At 40.4% G+C, this 21,860-nt stretch overlaps 1 long non-coding RNA gene across 1 annotated transcript in view; it reads right to left on the bottom strand.

The window, feature by feature from the left end:
• The window catches only part of LOC101943543 (uncharacterized), a 110,547-nt gene extending 89,016 nt beyond the window's left edge, over positions 1 to 21,531 (bottom strand). Inside the window, exons 1-2 of the long non-coding RNA XR_509248.3 lie at positions 21,381 to 21,531; positions 20,757 to 20,843 (exon numbers count right to left, since the gene is read on the bottom strand). This is a non-coding gene — a long non-coding RNA (uncharacterized LOC101943543). The remainder of the gene's footprint in view (positions 1 to 20,756; positions 20,844 to 21,380) is intronic.
• Positions 21,532 to 21,860: the final 329 nt, after the last annotated feature.

Genomic DNA, 21,860 nt, shown 5'->3' with positions numbered 1-21,860 from the left:
GTTCCAGCCTGGTGAGACATTCTATTTCCATTGTGTAAAGGAAGGATGATGACCTTGCCTATAGCTACGTGATGTTCTCATTCCAACCAAGCTGAAATGAAGCCATGATTTAATGCTTTAGGATTCAGACAGAGTTTGGTTAATGCCCACATTGCATCCAAAGACATCCACAAATTAAAGGATTTCAATGGCAAGTACAGAAACTCCTGGGTCCGTTCCATCATGTAGTTTTTTTTTTTTTCCTGTGTCAACCAAAATGAAGATAGATACTAGATCTGTGGATAGAATTGAAGTATGTTGTATGTTTGTCATGGCTAAAGGAATTTCTGTCTTGGATTCACCCTATCTAGCTTGGATGAATTAAGGTTGGTTTTTTTTTCTTAATTTTCTGTAGCCTAGTAGCTAATAATCAGAAACTTTATATCAACATTGATTAGGGAGATTGTTTGGTAGGAGCTACAGAATTGTGATTCTGTTCAGATTTCACCAAAAGGGTGATATTTTGAATCCTGAAATATACTGGGACCATATCTATCTTCAAATGAAAATGTGTGGCACAAGAGAATGTTAGCAGCAGGTTCATGCAAATGGGCAGATAAGACCAGTGTTTTCATAGATGATATCTCCTCTAACAGGACTTGTAGGATGAGAGCGAGAGGTTGTTTGACTCAGTTGAACACAGGAGGCTATTCTAAGCACAGGAAATTGCTCCGTTACCAGTATAGTGGGTGTTGCAGATGTTGAAAGATTACAGAAAACTAGGCTTATTTAGCCTGAAAAGAAGAGGCACAGGGATCATCATTGAGGTATTCATGATGGTTAAAATAGACTGAAACAGGAGTAGGGGCAGCTGTACAAGAATGCTGCTTATTCAAGCCACAGAGAGAAAGGCGCAGTTCTTCCTCTGCATTTAGTGGGGATGGGTGCTCCTAACCCACCGCCCCCAACACTCCGTGTATCTATATCCCCTCAGTAGTCACATTATGACAGGCATAATGAAAACACATGTCCCTTATTTTTACCCTGTCACAAAATATGGGTAGAAGCAGACATAGAATAAAATTTAAAGGGCAGTACATTTATATCCAATAAAAGAAAATAGTTTTTTACATAGTGCACTGTTAATGTGTAATTCACTGCCTCAGAAGGTCATCAAGGCAACTATGGTAACTGCATTTCAAAAGCGTTTGGTAATGTTAGGATCATTAATAACTTTTGCAGCTATGCAAGCTTAGATAAGGACTCAAGCTTCAGCTCATAAGGCAAACGCGGGTGGCGGGAGAGAAGTTTCTCTTCTATATACAGCATTTCCCACTAGTCTAAGTTTATAATGGGTTGTTTGCCTTCCTTTGAATCATCAGATATAGTCAGTCCCAGAGGCCAGATGGACCAATAGTCTGATTAAGTTTAGCAAATTCTGTATGCCCAGCAAATGATTATCTACTTTTCTGAACCACATTCAGGGAGTTGGTAAAGGGCAGATTCTATGCCTTGAGTGAGGAAGATTTGTTCAAGGTGATATATGTCTAAGATGTTTTGTTACACAAGATATTATTGTTCTGTCTGATAAGTGGCCTAAGACATTCAATATTGATCAAATCACATAACGTATTTGTATTATGATAGTGCATTTGGGGTCTCAGGACAATATTTTTTCGTGCCCTCAGAGTGCGGCCATCAACTCTTGCTGGTGGCCACTCTCTCACTTTTTTTCCTAAAATACCTAATTAGCGTTAGGAAAAACAAATACATTGCACATCTATATGCCCAAATCATTGTAATTTATTTATTGCCAGCTAGTAACTTTGTTGTGAAAAGTGATATTAACAAACATACAAGTATCACTTTTCACAGCAGGCTTACTCCGCCCTGACAACCTAAGGACAAATTAAGCCCTGGATGGGGAGTCGGGGAGGCAGCGGGGTGCTGGAGCCTGAAGCCCCACACCAGGGGACAGGGCCTGGGGATGGAGCCCAAAGCAGTGTAGCCAGACTCTGCTGCTCCTCCACTCCAGGGCTGAAACATAAAACGTCAGCCTCACCACCTCTGGGAGGGGGGGAACTCACTGGGTGCCTGCTCCTCCAGCGTTGTGACCCAGGTGTCTCCAGAGTGGGGCAGGGCCCAAACCCTGCTGGTGGCCCCAGCAACCAACACCAACGTGGGGCAACAGGGAGGGAAGCCACTACTTTGCCCACCCCCATCGCAGCCTGTGGATGCAAGAAAAGCCCACGATGGCCACGTTTGAGAAACACTGGCATAGGTTCCCACGTTATGGACCAGGATCCTATTATGCTAGGGCACTGTACAAACACAGAACAAAAAGATGGCCCATGGCCCAAAGAGCTTCCAATCTAAGCATAAGACAAGAGACAGCAGATAGATGGAGGAGCACAAGGAAATAATGACACAATATTGGTCGATATGCTGTGGTCTCAGCATACCAGCTGTTTAACCATTTGAAATTCTTTGGCGGCATCGTGGCAAAGGAGAGTTTTAAGAAGGGATCTGAAAGAAGACAATGAGGTCGCCTTGTGGATGTTTGTGGAGAGCTCCTTTGATCTGTGAGGAGCAGAATGGGAAAAAGCACAAAGGTGCTTGAGAAATTTTAAATAAGTGGGCAATGAAAGCTAGCATCACTAGCAGAGCAGAGGCGGGGGTCAACCTCTCAATTGCATAAGAAAGATGATAGGTCAAGTGGCAATAGTCCACAGAGGACCTGGAAAGTAAAAACAAATAGGCGGTTTGATGCAGTGGAGAGAGGGGAGTTAGTGGAGGGATGCAAGGAAAGAGTCAAATTGACAAACTAGGAAAATGATCTTTGTAGCAGTGGTTTGAATTGATAAAAGTGGGGCAAGATTGCATTTCTCAAGCGAGTGAGTGTTGCAGAAGTCAAGATGTGAAATGAGATCCTGGGTGAGAGTTTTAATTTTATGGATGGAGAAGAAAGGCCATATCTTAGAGGTGTTAGACAGACAGAATCTGCAAGATTTAGACATAGCCTGTATGGAATTATCTAGAGAGAGGGCCAAATTAAAGATGATACCCAGTTTATGGTCTTGAGTGATAGGCAGGATGGTGTTGTCCACATTGACTAAGCAAGGGAAGGTGTGGGTAGGACTTGTGATGAAAGATTAAGAGCTGTGTTTTGGCCATATCAATTGTAAGCTGACTGCTGGAAATCCACAAAGAAAGGCCAGTAAAATGGGTCAAGATCTAGGTGTAGGCAGAAGGAGATGGGTCCAGAGTACAGAAGTAGAGATGTGAGTCATTAGCATAGAGATGATAGTTAAACTTGCGCTTGGAAATGAGATTACCCAGAGACAAAGTGTAGAATGAAAAGGGAACCAAGGACAGAATAAGGCCTAGAAACTTATCAGAAAAGGAGGAAGGATCATGAGGAGCATCTGAATGACACTCTGAAGAAACAATTTTTATCGATTTAAGAACTTTCCATTGTTTTGTTTCATGTCAATATTTATTCTTGCCAATAAATACTACAGTCATCAATGAGGTGCATTTAATAAAGAGGCTTTCTCACACAGATAATGGCATTGCAGTGTATTACTACATATTTTCCTTAATGTGATGTTATGAATGCCATTAAGATAGAATGATTTTTGAACATTTGCAGACCATTTAGCATTTATACAGTATTCATAACTCTGGCACTCTATTTGCAATATAAATAAATAAATAAATTAGAAATGTCATCTGAGTTGCAAGAAGAAGAACTTTCAAATATATCCTAGTGCCCCTTATTTCTTGTAAAGTGTGCTACAGGATTTTCATGCTTCCCAGAGCCCTGTGTTAAATTTGCCGCCTCATAGAAATAAAGCTAACAAAGATGATAGGAAAAGAGTATCTAATCTCGTAAACACTTGCCAAGGATAAAGCTTGTTGTGCCATCTGCCCTGTTTGTAAACCAACAAATACAAACACACTATAGCTGGGCATGCTGATTGTGACACTGTGAACTCTTTCCACTACCGCTTGGATTACTGTACTTTATTCAACATAATACTGTGTAGCTGGTGTGGCAAAGATTTATATGTAGGTGGATTTTGGAAAACACTGCATTACATTAATCAATCCTAGCTTGATATGCATATTATACCAGCACTGTTTTTTATAAAAAATAAAAACCAACATTTTATACTGCGGAAACAAGAAGGTAAATGTAGAGCAGCACAGCCTCCTTAGTTAATTTCTCCTAATATTGGTTCTAGAAGACAAACTCTAGGGCTCTTTTTCTAATGTCTTGCAAATAGGGAGAACTTAAAAAGGAAAAACCTTCAGAATTCCAGTTTTGTTCTAAACTGAAAGGACCTCTTTTGTGTACAGTAGAAACAACTTGATCTGCTGCAGTTAATACTTATCCTGTTACCCACTGTGCCAGCTGGTAATTCCCAGCAGTCAAGAATCAATGTGCTGCCTCTATTCAATACTATTGCACCAGCTGGTTCAAAGGGTGGAAGGCATGATGTATTATCCAAGATGTGATGTGTAAAGAAAAAATTGATGAACACAAAGATGTGAGAGATACTGAAATGGTTGTAATAACAGCCATCCTGTTTTTGAAATGCAAAACAACAGAAGCTATCATACCAGTAGATAACACTAACTGTTAGTGGGATTGGACTGGAACTGCGTATTATCAACAGTCAATGGAATTTAATCTATTTTCCACATTTTCTTGCTGTAATTTAGACTCAGCATGGTCTGAACTAATAACTATACTTTGAGATATTTCTAGGGAAGGCATTATAGCAATATAAAGAACTTACCAAATTGTAATGAATTTAGCCTCACAATACCCCTTCCGGAGAGGGAAGTATTACCAACCCCATCTTACAGTTTAGCAAGGCACAGAGGTTAAGATGTAACTTGCCTAAGATCATGCAGGAAGTTTGTGACAGAGCTGGGGCCTCATGCCCCAAGCCAGCAAAGCCCTGAAGCGTTTGCTATTTAAACTTTTAAAACTTATTTGTATTGTGACAGCACCTGGGAGCCCCAGGCCTGGAGCAGAAGTCAGGACCTCATTATGCTCGGTACTGCACAAAATTCAGAACATAAAGACATTCTGTCTTACAATCTAAATATAGAACAAGAGTGAACTGGTGGATTCAGACAGAGAGGGGATCCCAAGAAAACAATGAGACAATATTGGTCACATGATAGGCAGTGGTCTGAGCACAGCACCTGCCTAACCACTGTTAAGAGTTTTTGTGTGTGTGTGTGCGCGCGCGCGCTTAGCTATAAACATGTGATTAGTCCCTTTGGGCTTTAGTAGGACTTCTCGTGCTTAAAGAAGGGGCTCAAGCTGTTTGAGGCCAGAACCCAGATTACTTGGCTCTCAGTTCTGTGCTTCAATCACAAGGTTGTGCAGGGCTTCCTCACAGAAAAACTAGGCAAAAGCAGAGCCCTGCCTTTAAAATTGGGGGCAGGGAGGAGTTTAGATATGATCCTTATGTTGTATTGAGGAGTGTGTTGGAATTCCAAGCTATCACTTTAAGGGGCTTTGGGGTTCCTGGACCTGCTTGCAAGCTACGGGGCTCTATAAAGAAAGCATGCAATCTATCAGCATCAAGCGTGAATCAGCCAGCCTACAGTAAGGTGAGATTAGTTGTGCCTCTTTATTTCTGGGAACAGTCTGCCTTGTGTGTCTCTGTTTGGGTTTTTGTGCATGTTATTGTTCTGAATTTGAAGAAATAAAGTAGTGTTATATTGCAAACTTCCAACAAGAATATTTTTTTATTTGTAATTAAAGACTGTCATAATGCATATCCACATGGGAGCCGAGTTAAGGTTGCACAGGCAGCTTTAATTCTGGTATTTTCTAACTTCTGAGTGCTTGACTTTGCAACCTTAAGGTTCTTTTAACATAGCTTTTTGTATGTCACTTCCTAGGTTCAAAAAACCAAACTGACAGAACAAACTCCATTATGTGGTGGCGTATTGACACCCACATGGACCATCAGCAGGGTAGGAACCTACAGATCAGCACACTGACTACTTGTGCTAACTGAGTAACTGGTAGCAGTACTAGGTTGTTATCCTGTGAAGAGGGGGAATGGGATACTGTGCTAGTGGGTTTCATGAATATTTTCTGACTGCAGAGGAATTATGAGACCTAGTTATCATAGGTTCTATTCCAGGCTATGGAGAGGAGTGTTATCATGTGGGTGCTGATTTTTATGCCTATTCCCCACAATCTTGACTACTTCTGCCCCAACCCCTTCAACCTGTCCCCCGAATTCCCAGTCTTACTCATGGCACTCTCCATCCCGGTCTCTTTGCCCAGCCATTCCTGGTTCCCCACCAAGCACAGCCTCCTTGTCCCCAGCCTCTTTGCCCAGCCAATCCCACCCTTTCCTGGCTCCTCATCCTGAATGGTGACTGTTTGGCAAAATTATAATCAGCCAGAACCAGGGTCCTATAATGGGAAGTGTCTGGCAACCATAATATTAGGCAATGTCAGTGTTCAAATAAGTCTCCTAAGCCGCCACTCCTACATATACCTGAATCAAGCCATCCTCTCCAGGAAGGCCTGGAAAAATACATAGGTCTTGCAGCATGTTCTGACAAGCAATAAATCTGTGCTATTTTAGATCAGGGAGTGTGCAAGGGCTCAATAGTTAGTGTAGAGGCAAAGGGCTTCTAGCTTCTCTGGGGTCTGAAGGAAATACTCATTTCCTATGTCAAGAAGGGTAAGTGGGAGGGAAAGAAGCAGACCCTTCCCTTCTAATGAAATAATCCTAGTAAACTGTTTTCCCACCTCACCTTCTCCCTTCCTCCTCTCATGTGCCCTCCTGCTGTTGTTTCATAAGATGGGGTGATGATCCAGGCCAATGGCCGTACATGACCTGTCTCTAATATTAAACTAGTCCACACGTTGTATCCAAGTGCACTTTTTATTTTTTATTTTCAGGCTTCATCCAGGCCTACCCTCCATAACCTTGTTCAGGGAGGCATCACGCAATCTTGCACAACCTTGGATTGCAAAACATGTCCCGCTTATTTCTAGGACTAGGCTACAAGCTTCATAAATTTAAGTGCGGAAACAGCCATAGAATACAGAAGAACTAGAATGCAAACAATCAGCTTGCAGTTTAGATAGATGTGGAGTGATTGATTTGTTTCACTAGCAGCATATCCATCCTATTGCTGACCAGTAGTCGGTCTTTTGAAGTAAACGTCTTTCTTCAGTTGATATAGTTGATACAGTAGTTTGGAGCTTCTGTTGTGTAGGACAAAATCTTTTATTTTTTTTTTAGAGAAAATTATTTTCCTATCTGCTTCTAATACAGCAGATTCTGAGATATAGTTTTTTCTGTCTTGCTGCATGGGAAGTTATGAGAATACAGTCATGCCTTTAAAATGTTAATAGAGGTTGTGCGAATAAATCACTGACATTAAAGATTGTACCTCTTTTAGTCTGAAACTTGACATTTTCAGAAACTGCACTACACTCTTTCTGGCTACAGTTTGTGCTTCTCATGTCTGGTGTCTGTCAATCATTTCAAAAATGTTTGCGCCAAGCCTTAGAATTCATAACATCTTAGACTGAAATAATTTTCAGATTTATTTTGGGGCTGATGCTCTTTCTTTGCATCCTTCATTGCTCTTACCATTCGTGTATAATGGTCAAGCTTTCTCGAGCAGTTTGCTTGACTAGGTACTCATCTTTTGTGTTTTTACTAGTTTTTCCACCCCAGATAATATCTTTAAAGATTTTTCAGGGAGTTCAGGTAAGTAGTAGTAGAGGATCCAGGCAACATCATGTCTCCAAATATGAGTCTAGATGTCATTTGTCTTCTGTGCTTCACTCACACCTGATGAAAGATCACTCTAGAAATTAACTCACTCTATGCAGTTTTAGTGACAGAGTTCAGATTCTTAAATTTTCTTTTTTCCTTTCCCCTCCTGACGCTAAAGAACAGCTGGAAAGCTAGAATTGGTACTACTGATGGCACTGGATTACTAGATACCGCTAATTATATTTATTCTAATGAATTAGCTCCTACAGTTTATATACCAATTTGAAACTTCCCCCTTACAAATATGCCTGGTACTTCCTAAAGGAATTAACCTGTTAAATAAAGCGTGTTCGTTCAAAATGATAAATTGAAATAAGTTAAGGGAGTCAGCCAAGTTAAATGAACAAACTTCTCTATTGATCCTTGTCAAAGCTGTCTATGAATATGATGAAGCATGACAGGAATTCATTTAGCAATGATCCCTGAGGCTATGGGCTCTGTGGGCGAATGAGACCACAATGTGAGTTTATATGAATCAACCTGAAAAAGCAAGTATGTGGAGCAACCAGGGTTGTCAAGGGCCATATACTGCTAGTAAAGCCCCCAGTTAGGGTACAGCAGCTATAAGATAAGTCTTTTTTTATGAGCTAGAGGCCTTTCTGCATTGCAATTTACTAAATCCTATATGAACACGACATTCCAGATCAATAGGCCTGTGGTCATGGAGCAGTGCTGTTCTAAACATACAAAACTAAAACTAACCTGCATAAATAACCTGAATATTCTGAGGAGGAGTCTGGTGGCACCTTAAAGACTTATTTGGGCATAAGCTTTCGTGGGGAAAAAAAACCCCACTTCTTCAGAAGCATGGAGTGAAAATTACAGTTGTAGGCATAAGTATACTGACACGTGAAGAGAAGGGAGTTACCTTACAAGTGGAGAATCAGTTTTGGCAAGGCCAATTCAGTCAGGGTGGATGTGGTCCACTCCCAATAATTGATGAGGAGGTGTCCATACCAAGAGAGGGAAAATTGCTTTTGTAGTGAGCCAGCCAGTCCCAGTTCCTATTCAAGCCCAAATTAATCATGTTAAGTCTGCAAATGAATTGTAGCTCTGCAGTTTCTCTTTGAAGTCCGTTTTTGACTTTTTTGTTGAAGAATGGCTACTTTTAAATCTGTTATTGAGTGTCCAGAGATGTTGAAGTGTTCTCCTACTGGCTTTTGTATGTTACCATTCCTGATGTCTGATTTGTGTCCATTTATCCTTTTATGTGGAGACTGTCCGGTTTGGCCAATGTACATGGCAGAGGGGCATTGCTGGCACATGATGGTATATATCACATTAGTAGATGTGCAAGTGAATGAGCCCCTGATGGTGTGGCTCATGTGGTTGAGTCCTCTGATGGTGTCGCTAGAGTAGATATGGGGACAGAGTAGGCAACAGGGTTTGTTACAGGGATTGGTTCTGGGTTAGTGTTTCTGTGGCAATGTGTGTAGTTGCTGGTGAGTATTTGCTTCTGGTTGGGGGGCTTCTGTAAGCGAGGACTGGCCTGTCTCCCAAGGTCTGTGAGAGTTGGATCATTTTCCAAGATAGGTTGTAGATCGTTGATGCTGTGCTGGAGAGGTTTTATCTGGGGGCTGTACGTGATGGCCAGAGGTGTTCTGTTGTTTTCCTTGTTGGGCCTGTCCTGTAGTAGGTGACTTCTGGGTACCCGTCTTGCTTTGTCAATCTGTTTCCTCGTTTCCCCAGGTGGGTATTGTAGTTTTAAGAATGCTTGATAAAGATCTTGTAGGTGTTTGTCTCTGTCTAAAGGATTGGAGCAAATTCGGTTGTATTTTAGGGATTGGCTGTAGACAATGGATCGTGTAATGGGTCCTGGATGTGTCTGTTGCATCTGATGCATTTGTTGCATCTGAAGAAGTGGGTTTTTACCCACGAAAGCTTGTGTCCAAATAAATCTGTTAGTCTTTAAGGTGCCACCGGACTCCTTGTTGTTTTTGTGGATACGTGGCTACCCCTCTGATACATTCAGATCTCACTAGAATATTCAGGTATTTGAGCTTTTGTTGAAGATAGCAGTTCAATTTTTTTCACCCATTTTTGAAAGTTTTGACCCTAGTTTGTTTATATGTTTTCAGCTATCTAATGTGTCTTATACCCTTCTGTTACCTTGGTATCTGAGAACCTGAATCCTATCTGAAGAAGGGAAGAAAGATGGTCCAGTGTTAGGACACCAGCCTGAGACTTGGCGAACCCAGGTTCAGTTCCTTGTTCTGCCAGTGTGACTGTGGGCAAGTCACTTAGAGCTCGATTTTTAAATGTATTTTAGATGCCTAAAGGTGCAGATAGGTGTCTAACTCACATCTAAACCAGTGGGAGTTGGGAATCTAGGCACTTTTGAAAATCCCTCTAGGTGCCTATTTGTATCGCCATGTGCTTAAATGCTTTTTAAAATCTGGCTTTTAATCTCTGTGCCTCCATTTCCCACCTGTAAAATGGGGGAAATAGCACTTCCCTTCCTCATAGGGCTGTTGTGGGGCTAAATACATTAAGGATGATGAGGTGCTCAGATAGTACAGTGAAGGGGGGAGCAATATAAGTACCAGAGATAGAGATTTCTTCTGTGGGGTCTGTAGAAAATATTTTTACATACCAATGTTTGTTCATAAGAGATTAAAAATATGCAGTATTATACAGAATACATCATTTAACTCTATCTTGTTTTACAGATACACATTTCAGCATTTGTCAGTATTTTTCTCTGTATACTACTCTTTCCTGTAGTGCTGATACAACATCAAATGTTTTCTTGAAATCCATATAAGATTCTGATCACTCATTTATTTTTATTGTCCAGTGAATCCATTATATATCTCATGCAATCTAAACTCTTATTGACTTCATTTAGAGCTTTGGGTGCATAAGGGACTCAGGGTCAGGCCCCTCTTCAAAAACTCAACTTGCCAGCCATAGACCTGCTGAATTTATGCTTTCCTAAATTGTTTTGTAACCTTGGTCCTCAACTAATGTCTCTAAATTTTTTGCTAGAGCTGATTTTTTTTTGTCAACTTTCAAAATTTTGGCTACATTTCAATGAAAATGTAAGAAAATAATTTTGAAAGAAAATTCACAATCATCCCCTCCTTTCTCTCCCCTTCAACAATTTCCAGTTCCTCAAACTGATCTGATTACACATCATAGAGACAACTTTTGTGTTCCTTAATCAGCCAAAATGCCCTATGTTTCAACTGAAGTTTTGACTGCATAAGGACTGCAGAGATAGGGTCTTAGTTTCTTGTTTCAGTCTTGTCCTTGGATGTTATGTCTCCTAAAGGTACTCAGAAAAGTGTAACTTTTTAAAACAATTCTGCACAGCAACTTGCAAGCTAATCTTTCATACTTTTTAGTGATTTTTCTGAAACACTTTTACTACTTTTTAATTTTTGTTGCTATGAGTTAAAATTAAAGTTGTGGTTCACAGTGGAGGGGTAGTGGAATTTGGGGTCCAGGTGTGAAGCTTCACATGCTGTGACATATTTTGTGTCATGAGTTGTACCTGCGTAACCTGTAGTGCTCACACCATTAGTGCTAGGAAAGGGATACAGCATTGTTTCTTGGTAAACTTTGGGGAGGATTTCTTAAAAGTTTGCTCCCAAGAGGGTAGCACTCGCATTTACGAGCTTGCCAAGTGCCAGCTTCAGATTCACCCCCTTAAAACATCAAGTCATACCTCTAATAGAATCCTAGAAATGTAGAGCTGGAAAGGACCTCAAGAGGGTATCAAGTCCATCCGCCTGTGCTGAGGCAGGAGCAAGCATACCCAGGCCATCCCCAGCATATGTTTGCCTAACCTGTTCTTAAAAACCTCCAATGATGGGGATTCCACAGCCTCCTCAGGTAACCTTTTCCAGTGCTTAACTATTCTTATAGTTGGGGGGGGGGAAATCTAATGTCTAATCCAAATATATCTCGCTGCAAACTAAGCCAATTACTTCTTGTCTTACCCTTGGTGGACATGTAGAACAACTGATCCCCATCCAACTTTGTAAATGGTTCTCATAAAGAGAAGACTGTTATCATGTCTCCCCGTAGACTTCTCTTCTCTAGACTAAACATGGCCAGTTCTTTCAAACTTTTTTCACAGGTCACATTTTCTAAACCTCTTATCATTTTTGTTGCTCTCCTTTTGCTATCTCCGATTTGTTTTTCTCTTTCCTAAAGTATGGTGCATCAAACTGGACACAGTACTTCAGCAGAGATCTCACCAGTGCCAAGTAGACTGGAACAATTACCACCAATATTTTATATATTAATGCATCCAAGAATGACATTTGCCTTTTTCACAACATCATCGCAGTATTGACTCGTATTTAATCTGTGATCTGCTATAACCCCTAGATCCTGTTCAGCAGTACGGCCACCTACCCAGTTGTTCTCCATTTTGTATTTGTGCATTTGATTTTTCCTCCTTAAGTGAAGTACTTTTCCCTTGTCTTTTTACTCAAATTTCATCTTACTGATTTCAAACTAGTTTTCCAGTTTATTTAGATAATTTGAATTTTAATCCTGTCCTCTGAAGTATTTGCAATCACCTCTCATCTTGGTGTCATCTGCAGATTTGATAAGTATACTCTCCCCTCCATTATCCAAATCGTTAATGAAAATCTTGAATAGTACCAGACCAAGGACAGACCTCTATGGGATTCCATTTGTTACATCTTCCCGGTTGGACATTGAACCTTGATAACTACTCTTTGAGAATGGTCTTTCAACCAGTTATGCCTCCACCTTATAGTATGTTCATCTCTAGATCATATTTCCCTAGTTTTTTTTTTATGAGACTGTCTTGTGGGCAGGGCTGGCTCCAGGCACCAGCTTGCCAAGCAGGTGCTTGGGGCGGCCACTCTGGAGAGAGGCGGCACATCCAGCTATTCGGCGGCAATTTGGCGGACGGTCCCTCACTTCCACTTGGAGCGAAGGACCTTCCGCCGAATTGCCACCGCAGATCGCGATCGCGGCTTTGTTTTTTTTGTTTTGTTTTTTTTTGTGTTTTTTTTCCCTGCTTGGGGCGGCAAAAACCCTGGAGCCAGCCCTGCTTGTGGGACTGTATCAAAATTCCAAAAATCCAGCTACATCACATCTCCTGCTCCCTTCCTATCCACTAGGCCAGTTACCTTGTTCAAGAAGGAAATTAGATTGGTTTGGCATGATTTGTTCTTGACAAATCCATGCTGGCTGTTACTTACCACTGTGTTAGTATAATCCGCAGTTCCTTCAATGAGTGCTTAATCCAGGCTAGAATTTAACAAGACTTTGCATGCTGTTTTATGTCACAACTTTCTGGAAAAGTATCATAAAACTAAATAGATAATAGTTTAATAGCCCACATGCAGAATTTTTAATCTATTGAATTCTATAATAAGGCTACAATTCTTTATTGGGTACTATAGGTTGATTAAAATTCTATAGGAAGGATATAATTCTTAAGTTCTTTTAGGTCTTTAGAATCTTTTAACATTTCTTAGCACCCCATTGGTTTCTTTCCTATTATAATTTATATGTTTTTTTCAATAAGGACAGTTCTGTTTAGTCAGGCAGTTAGGGAGCCTAAAATACTACAGGATCACTGTGTCCTGCAGTCTCAATAAGGCTTTATATTTATTATTGACTTTAGTGGGCTTTGACTCTGGCCCCTATAATAGTGTCCTGTATCTTCTCTACCATGAAGGTCATGGCACTACCTTTGGAATGTCAGTCTTTCCTTTTGTTTGGTAAAAATATCATATGCCACCATCATAATTAACTAAAGCACTAACTGTATGTTCAAGAGGCATAGAATTGCTCTGTGTATGGAAATGTACCAGACCTACAGGTCTGCTGAGCCATTAGATACATGCTTACTGTTGGTATTACTTCATCCACTCTTCATTTCCTTCTGTAGAGATAAGTGCACCAATACATTATTTTTTCAAGGTTGTTGTTTTTTCCTTTACATTTCTAGAACTGTATGTCTAACTTGTTTGTTTTATTTTATTTATATTTAGGTTAGCTCCTGTTTTCATTATTTCACGAGGCTTTCTCCTTGGCATATTTGTTTGGTCACTGACAGTAATGAATTAAATGAATTAAATTAATGAATTATGAATTAAAGTCATTGAAGGAGAAAGATCATTGTAGACTGCATTGTCAAGTCTACAATAAGATGTGTGAAAGATCGAAGTTTTTCCTCATTCTTACTGTGATCTTTAACTCATTTTTGGGGCAATGTGTCATTTTCTGGTCTTAGAGGGACAAGGTGGGTGAGGTAATATCTTTTATTGGACCAGCTTCTGTTGGTGAGAGAGACAAGCTTTGGAGCTTACATTGAGCTAAGATCGAAAGTTCGTGTGTCTCACCACAGAAGCTGGTCCAATAAACGATCTTATCTCACCCACTTTGTCTCTCAACTATTCTGGGACTGACACAGCTACAACACTATTTGTCAGAGGGGTGCAGCTAGAATCTCTATAGTAGGTTTAAGTCTGTTCTTATTTCAGTCCATCTGATTTGCACATCCCTGGTACCCCTATAATGTATATATCTTAATTGTACCTAGAGTACCCATCTCAGTAATAGCTAAGGTCAAGTAGTATAACCATGTATTAGCAAAGTAATATAGCAATGTGCTCTAATGTTTTGGATATTGGCAGTTATCTGTATTCTCTATTTCCACTGATTGCGAGTTTCAACACAACCCTCCTACCTACTCCAAGGGTAGGAGTGGGATGGCTAGGCCATTTTAAAAAAAGACTCGTGATAACACAATATGCTGATCTAGACTGGACTATGATGGCTCCTCTTTCCAATTGTTTCTCAAGTCCAGGATTTTGAAAGCTGGCTCACTGAATAGACTATTGGCTAACCTTTCAGCTCTAAAGAAACTGAGGTAAATAGGTGTTTCCCTACCCAGAGGGCATTTGATTAGATGGGGAGTGGGAAGTACAGGGTAGAAGAGAAGAACTAATGTGCTGTCAAGTCTGCATGATCCCAAATCTGCCCTCTCCCTCACCTCCACACCTGCACCCTATTATTTTTTTTATTATTATTATTATAGTGCCCAGGAACCCTAGTCAGGAACCAAGACATGTACAGTGCCTAACACAATCAAGCAGAACAAAAAAATGGTCCCTGGCCCAAGAGGATTACATCTGGGTAAAAGACAAGGGACAATAGATGCTTACAAACAGATGGTGAGTATAAGGAAACAGAGACAGTGTTGGTTAGCATGATATGCAGTGATATCAGCTCACCAGCACCCTCACCATAGACAAGTTTTTTGTAGGCATCACAGCAAAGGAGAGTTTTTTTAAGGATAGTGTTGAAGGCAGGTAATGAATTAGTTTTGTGCCTGTATATTGGGAGCTTCTCCCATGCATGAGGGGCAACACGGGAGAAAGCATGAAAGTACTTGTTTGAAAATTTAACTCCTGAGCACTAGAGGCTGGCACCATTGGCTGATTAGAGATGGGATTTGACATCTTGATCCTGAAACAAGATAGGATAGGTAGGGTAGGAATAGGCCTTGAAAGTGAAGACCTGGGCTCTTATACAGTTAACAGGTGGGTCCTTGACAGCTGGCTTCTTGCATTCCTGCTCTCAATTTGCAGTCAGTCATGGGAATGGTTCCAGTAGACAGTGTTTCCAGCTCAGGTAACAGTCCACTAGCCCAAGCTTTGTCTCTTTATTCCTGTGGCAGAAGGCTGCAAAAGTGCCCGTGTCTTGAGCCTAGGAGCTTTCTGTTGCATACAAAGAGGACGAGTCATCAGGGATGTGGAAGGAAAAAATAAAAACTTGAAGTCAACTAACAGAAGAAAGGGGAAGAATAAATAAAGGAAAGAGTTAAAAGAATGAATGGGGAAAAAAGAGAATGTAGCAACTGTCAGGACAAGATGAGTTGGGAACACAGAGGAACACATCTGATGATCCATTGGTAATGGGTTCCATCATATGATGGCTGCAACACACTGTATGTAGATGTAAAGTGGTGGTGTGCTCCTCCTGTGCCACCATGCAATTTGGAATCACTGGTGCAGATAGATTCTGGTGACACAGTAGCAGGGGCAATTCAGGATGTTGTTTAGGCACCACGGGAGAATGGAAACCTGAACCATGCTTGACTTTGCCAATGCTATGGAAGATATTTTGCTTTTGTGAACACTAAAGCGAGCCATATTTAAAGGGGTAGGTAGTTTATTCATTAGAAGTCATTGGCAGCCACTCTGTTAGCTGTTAGAACACCTTTCGCCTGCTGTATAATGAACGTAATCTATTAGACATAAAAGTTCTGAAGCCTCATTTTCCAGACAAAAGCTGTAATCAGAAGAGAAAACGGCACAAATGAGTCCATTCTTCTGATTTAGACTGCAACAAGCATGGATAAAGGGTTATAAATTTAACTTTTCTCATTTAAAATCTCAAAAAGGGTAATTTTGCTGGCCTCTTCTGATGCCGTAAATGTTCCTTTCCTTAACCTCAGCTAAATTTTTTTGCTTCGTGTCAAATTGATGATTGGGGAAGTGTCCTTTCTGTAACAGTTTGATTAATCAATGTGTATACTGGAGATAGGCTAGAATTGTAACATCCATTCCCCTGCGGTGAGGTGAGCTGATATGCAGATTTATAGAGATCTACAAAAATTCTAATCAGGTGTTGAACTCCAGAATTGTACTCAACATTAGTACCTGTGTTTGCATCAAGTATTGTCTCATAAGCATTCAGCATCACTGCCATATTATGAAGCCCCCCCCCCCAAAAAAAAACCCCAGAAGTAGGAAAAGTAGGGGCTCCTTTCCCAACCCATCCATGATCAAAGCAACAAAAATAGGTCATATACTTTACATAGATCCTCACTGGAACACATGGGGGTTGATTTTCATATTGGTCAGCAGCACTGACCTGGCTTCTGAGGAAGACTTATGACTGGTGATAACACCTGTAAATTACATGTGATAAAATAAGGGTAATCAAGTTGCATGCTTCAGATGTAAGCTGATTTCTGCTGAGGGGAGAGAGGACTGACTTCTCTCCCTTCCCCCCACTCCCACCTGTATACCATTGCATAAATGATTAGATGCATTTTCCCCCATCAGAGGGGTTTACCTATCTCTGAAATATCAGATACTGGCCATTTGCCAAAGACAGAACACAGAGCTTATTGAAGGGATAGTCAATTTTTTTTTCCTCAAGGTCCAAATTTCTTGGTCAAGGTATAGTCAAGATCCAGATGCCAGAGAAACATTTTTCATCCCACAATAATGATAAAAAGTAAATAAAAAGATTTTGCAGTCCATTCAAAAGCATCTGGCAGTCTGGATTTGGCCTGCAGTGCATCTATTGACTGTTCCTGGCTTATTGGATCAGTGATATGACTAATAGTATGTACCTATACCCCATAGTTGTTGAACAGAGACCATCTAACCCACTTGGGAGGTGGTGGAGGCTACTTCAAATTAGGTTGGATTGCCATGACAACAAAAAATAGTGCCATATAAGGGAGCTTTTGTCAACGCTCTGCATGTGTCAGTGCCAAGCATGAGCACAGAGGTTCTTTTCTAAATTTTGGCTCATTAAGCGTGAAATAGAGGGCCAGTCTCTAGCATGGACTAATGTTTAGCTGAAAGTCTTTCACTGACAGCTTGTATAAAATGGATTTTTTTCCCCTCCTAAATGGAGCTGGAATAGCAATGGTGGCTGACACATTTTGCACTCAACTGAAAGAGATTTTAATGCATCTTGTAGCAGTGGGGTGCAAAAGTTTGATAGTTTCTTTCCAGTGAGTGCACAGAGGAGCAGGAGAGCCGGTTTTTATTTGCTATGTTTATTTTTGGATGCTCTGAAGCTGAAGAATGCTTCAGATGTAAGCTGATTACTGCTAAGGACAGAGGACTTGCTGCCCCCTACTCCTGCCTCTATGCCATTGCATAATTGGTTAGATGCAGGGGAAGAGTCAACGTGGCTTTCGCAAAGGGAACTCGTGCCTCTCCAATCTATTAGAATTTTTTGAGGAGGCCAGCAAATCTGTAAACAACTGTGATCCAGTGGATATAGTGTGCTTGGACTTTCAAAAAACCTTCTGACAAGGTCCCTCTCCAAAGGTTCTTAAGCAAAATGAGCAGTCATGGGGAAAATCCTCTCATGCATTAGTAACTGGTTTATAGAAAACAAAGAGTAGGAATAAATGGTGTGTTTTCACGGTGGAGAGAGGTAACAAGTGTGATCCCGCAAAGATCTGTACTAAGACCGGTGCTGTTCAACATATTCATAAATTATCTGGAAAAGGGGGTAAAGAGTGAGGTGGCAACACTTGTAGACTACAAAATAACTCAAGATAGTAAAGTCCAAAACAGACTGCAAAGAGTTACAAAGGGATCTCACAAAACTGGATGATTGGATTTATCAACATTGAATTTCCTCTGCCATTTTTTTGCCCAATGTATCGCATGTTGGAAAACATAATCCCGTCTACACATACAAAATGATGGGGTCTAAGATAGCTGTTGCCACTCAAGAAAGAGATCTCAGAGTTATGGATAGTTCTTTGAAAACACTTACTCAATGTGCAGCAGCAATTAAAAAAAGCTAACAATGTTCGGAACCATTAGGAAATGGATAGGTAATAAAAGAGAAAATATCACAATGCCACTCTCTAAATCCATGGTACACCTACACTTTGAATACTGTGTGCAGTTCTGGTCATTCCATCTCAAAAGAGGTACATTAGAATTGGAAAAATTATAGAGAAGGTCAACAAAAATGAGTAGGGCTGTGGCTCAGCTTCCATCTGAGGAGAGATTAAAGAGACTGGGATTGTTCAGTTTAAAAAATACATGACTAAGGAGGGATATGATAAAGGTCTATAAAATCGTGAATGGTGTGGAGAAATTGAATAGGGAAGTGCTCTTTACCCCCTCACATAACACACAAAGCAGGGATCACCAAATGAAATTAATAGGCTGCAGGTTTAAAAAAATATATAGTACTACTTCACACAAGTCAGTCAACCTGTGGAACTACTTGCCAGAGGTGGTTGTGAAGGCCAAAAAATGACGGTTGAAAAAGAATTAGATAAGCTCCTGGAGGATTGTCCATCAATGTCTATTAGTCAAGATAGTCAGGGATGCAACCCCATGGTGAGGGCGTCTCTAAATCTCTGGCTGCCAGAAGCTGGGACTAGATCACAGGGGATGGATCACTTGATGAAGAGCCCTGTTCTGATCATTCCCTCGGAAGCACCTGGCACTGGCCACTGTTGGAAGACAGGATATTGGGCTAGATAGACCATTGATCTGATGCGGTGTGACCATTCTGGTGTTCTTAAGGATTCACTGCAGCCTTTCTTGTAATAGCCCTACAATCTTTCCAATGTAAAGCTTCCCATTTAATGCAGATATTTATCCTACATGGCATTGCATTCTGTTTATACTAGATCTGAACACCACAGGGACATTGAATGAAATTGAAAGGAGGGAAAATGAAGACTGATCAAAGGAAGTATTTTTCCACACAGCCTATAATTAGACTGTGAAACTCATTGCCACAAGAAGTCATTAAGGCCACAAACTTAGCAGGATTCAAAAAGGAACTGGACATTTATATGGATAACAAGAATATGCAGAGTTATAATAGTTGATGCTAAAAAAATACTTTGAAAGTAATATTAAACTTCATGCTCAGGGTTTAATTCAACCTCCAACTCTTAGGAGTTAGGAGGACACTTCTATAAGGAGCAGATTATCCCACATATGCCTAATATTAGATTTCATACTCCTTGTTCCAAAGCATGTGGTGCTGGGCACTGTTGGTGACAGGATACTGGATTAGATGGCCGATGGATTTGAACCCACATGTCAATTTCTATGTTCCCATGTAAAGTATGGTGTAAATCTATGGTGCTATATAATTAACTACACACAAAAAAACTATTAAAAGAATATTAGTTAGGCTGCCAAGTCAAGCACTCAGAAGTTAGTACTAATACCATTACTAAGGTTGTCTGTGCAAGCTTCACTCACCCCCTTTGTGTGTATGCATAATGGTACAGTCTGTAATTACATCATCACATGCTATTCTTTCTACATGACCCCAGCATATGCACAGTCCTATCAATACTGGACACTTCGAGAGGATGGAGAATGCTCAGAGAAGCCAGAATCTTTGGGGATTTTAGCTGTTAAGTTTAGCAAGTCTGAGTATGTGCAAACTGCATTTTTTTCAAAGGTCTAGAACTTGGCCAAATTTGGGTAGACTTTCATGGAGACAGCAAAAGACACATCACACAAACACACACACCACCTACACTGTCCCGACGGCCAAAATTTCAAGTCCCTGCTCCAAAATATGAGGCACTAGAGCTTTTCAAAGAAAAGATCTCAAGAATTTAACATGGGCAGAACAACATATTTTTCCCTAGCCTCATTCTCAGAAATAACTGAGCCATGCTGGCTGCAATTTTCCAGAACAATTCAGCTTGAGGCAGACACCCAGCATAGATTCATAGATTCTAGGACTGGAAGGGACCTCGAGAGGTCATCGAGTCCAGTCCCCTGCCCGCATGGCAGGACCAAATACTGTCTAGACCATCCCTGATAGCATGGAAAACTTCAGCTCAAATGGTTAATATTTGGCAAAGTTGTAAACAATTAAAGGCAGGGTCTTATAATGGGAAGGGTTTGGCAACCTTAATAATAGGCTGTGCTATCAGTCCCAACTATAATTAATAATGCAAAAGCCCATAGTCTTAACAAATTATGTTAAGCAAAAGAGAACCAAAACAGCCTTCCTTTCTCCATGAGCTCTGAAATACACCATATCATCACAGATAATAAATCTTTTGATCGTAGCCACCCGGCCACACAACCTCCTCTATAGACTTTTAGCACAACTGACTAATTGTAATTGATCTGTTTTATTTTGCAGTGGGTGTCCATAGGAGAGTACTAACAAATAATAGGATTAACCTACTTGTACTCCAAATGTTATGGTTTCCCTGTGGAAATACAACTGCAAGGCTGTTTTTTTTCTTTTCTTCTGGATATCAATATCGTAATCCTTAAAGACAAAATATGTAACAGTCAATTTCCAGCATCTGCTTCACCATCAGCCAATAAATAAGAATATTATAATATTGAGATGTCCTTGATCTGCCATAATATAACGCTGTTCACATTCATTGCCGGTGGAGTTGCTTAGATACAACAGTGATAGGAGTTGCAGGAATGAAAGAGAGAGACAGGTAAACCTCTTCTAATGTACAATTCAAGACATTCAAACTGTTATTTCAGGGATGGTTACTTTGTGTTTTCTAAATGACGAGACAAAACATGTTTAAAATATAAATATTCTTCACAATGCATTGCACATTATGTATTTTTATTAGCATTATTAATTACTATTATATTATTATTTGTATAATATGGGAAGTTTTTTCCAGACCATACATTTCAAAAGGACCCTTATTAAAGCATGCACATATCCACAGGGTGATAGGTCAAGAGCAGGAAGAACCATAATGCATTTAATATTGGACTATATAATTAAAAAAAAACATTTTTGAAAATGAAACAATGTAAAGTCAAAAATACATACCTGGGGGAGGACTGAGCATCTGGGAATGGAGGATTTATAGATGGGGACAAAGAGAGAGACTAATGGAATGGAGGAATGATAGGATTAATGGAATGGAAAGAGGACTGATGGATAGTGAGGGCGGATAGAATTGGTGGGAGACAAATTGATGGATTAGGGCAAGCAGGCAAATCAGTGCACTGAGGGAGAGGGAGAACTAATGGTGGAAGGGGTAGAAATGCCTGAATATGTGTGGAGGTGATTGATGGATGTGGGTGGGGTTGTGTAGCATGGGCCTCATGTTGGGATTTTAAAAATTTGCATTACAAATCCCACATATAACTGTTATGCTTTTTTTTTTTTTGGCTGTACCAAGGTAGGCAGATCTGGACAGGACACTACCTGTTTGCTTAGCTATAACATTTCTTTTGACAGATTTGGGTAATGTCTTTTATGGTCCCTGAAGCAGGGGAGGTGGGGGGGAGCAAGCTTTGTACATGA

The sequence above is a fragment of the Chrysemys picta genome, chromosome 3 (genome assembly GCF_011386835.1).
Source record: "Chrysemys picta bellii isolate R12L10 chromosome 3, ASM1138683v2, whole genome shotgun sequence".
Lineage (NCBI taxonomy): Eukaryota > Metazoa > Chordata > Testudines > Emydidae > Chrysemys > Chrysemys picta.
The sequence above is the reverse complement of the archived record's forward strand: the minus strand, read 5'-3'. Positions and strand labels throughout refer to the sequence as shown.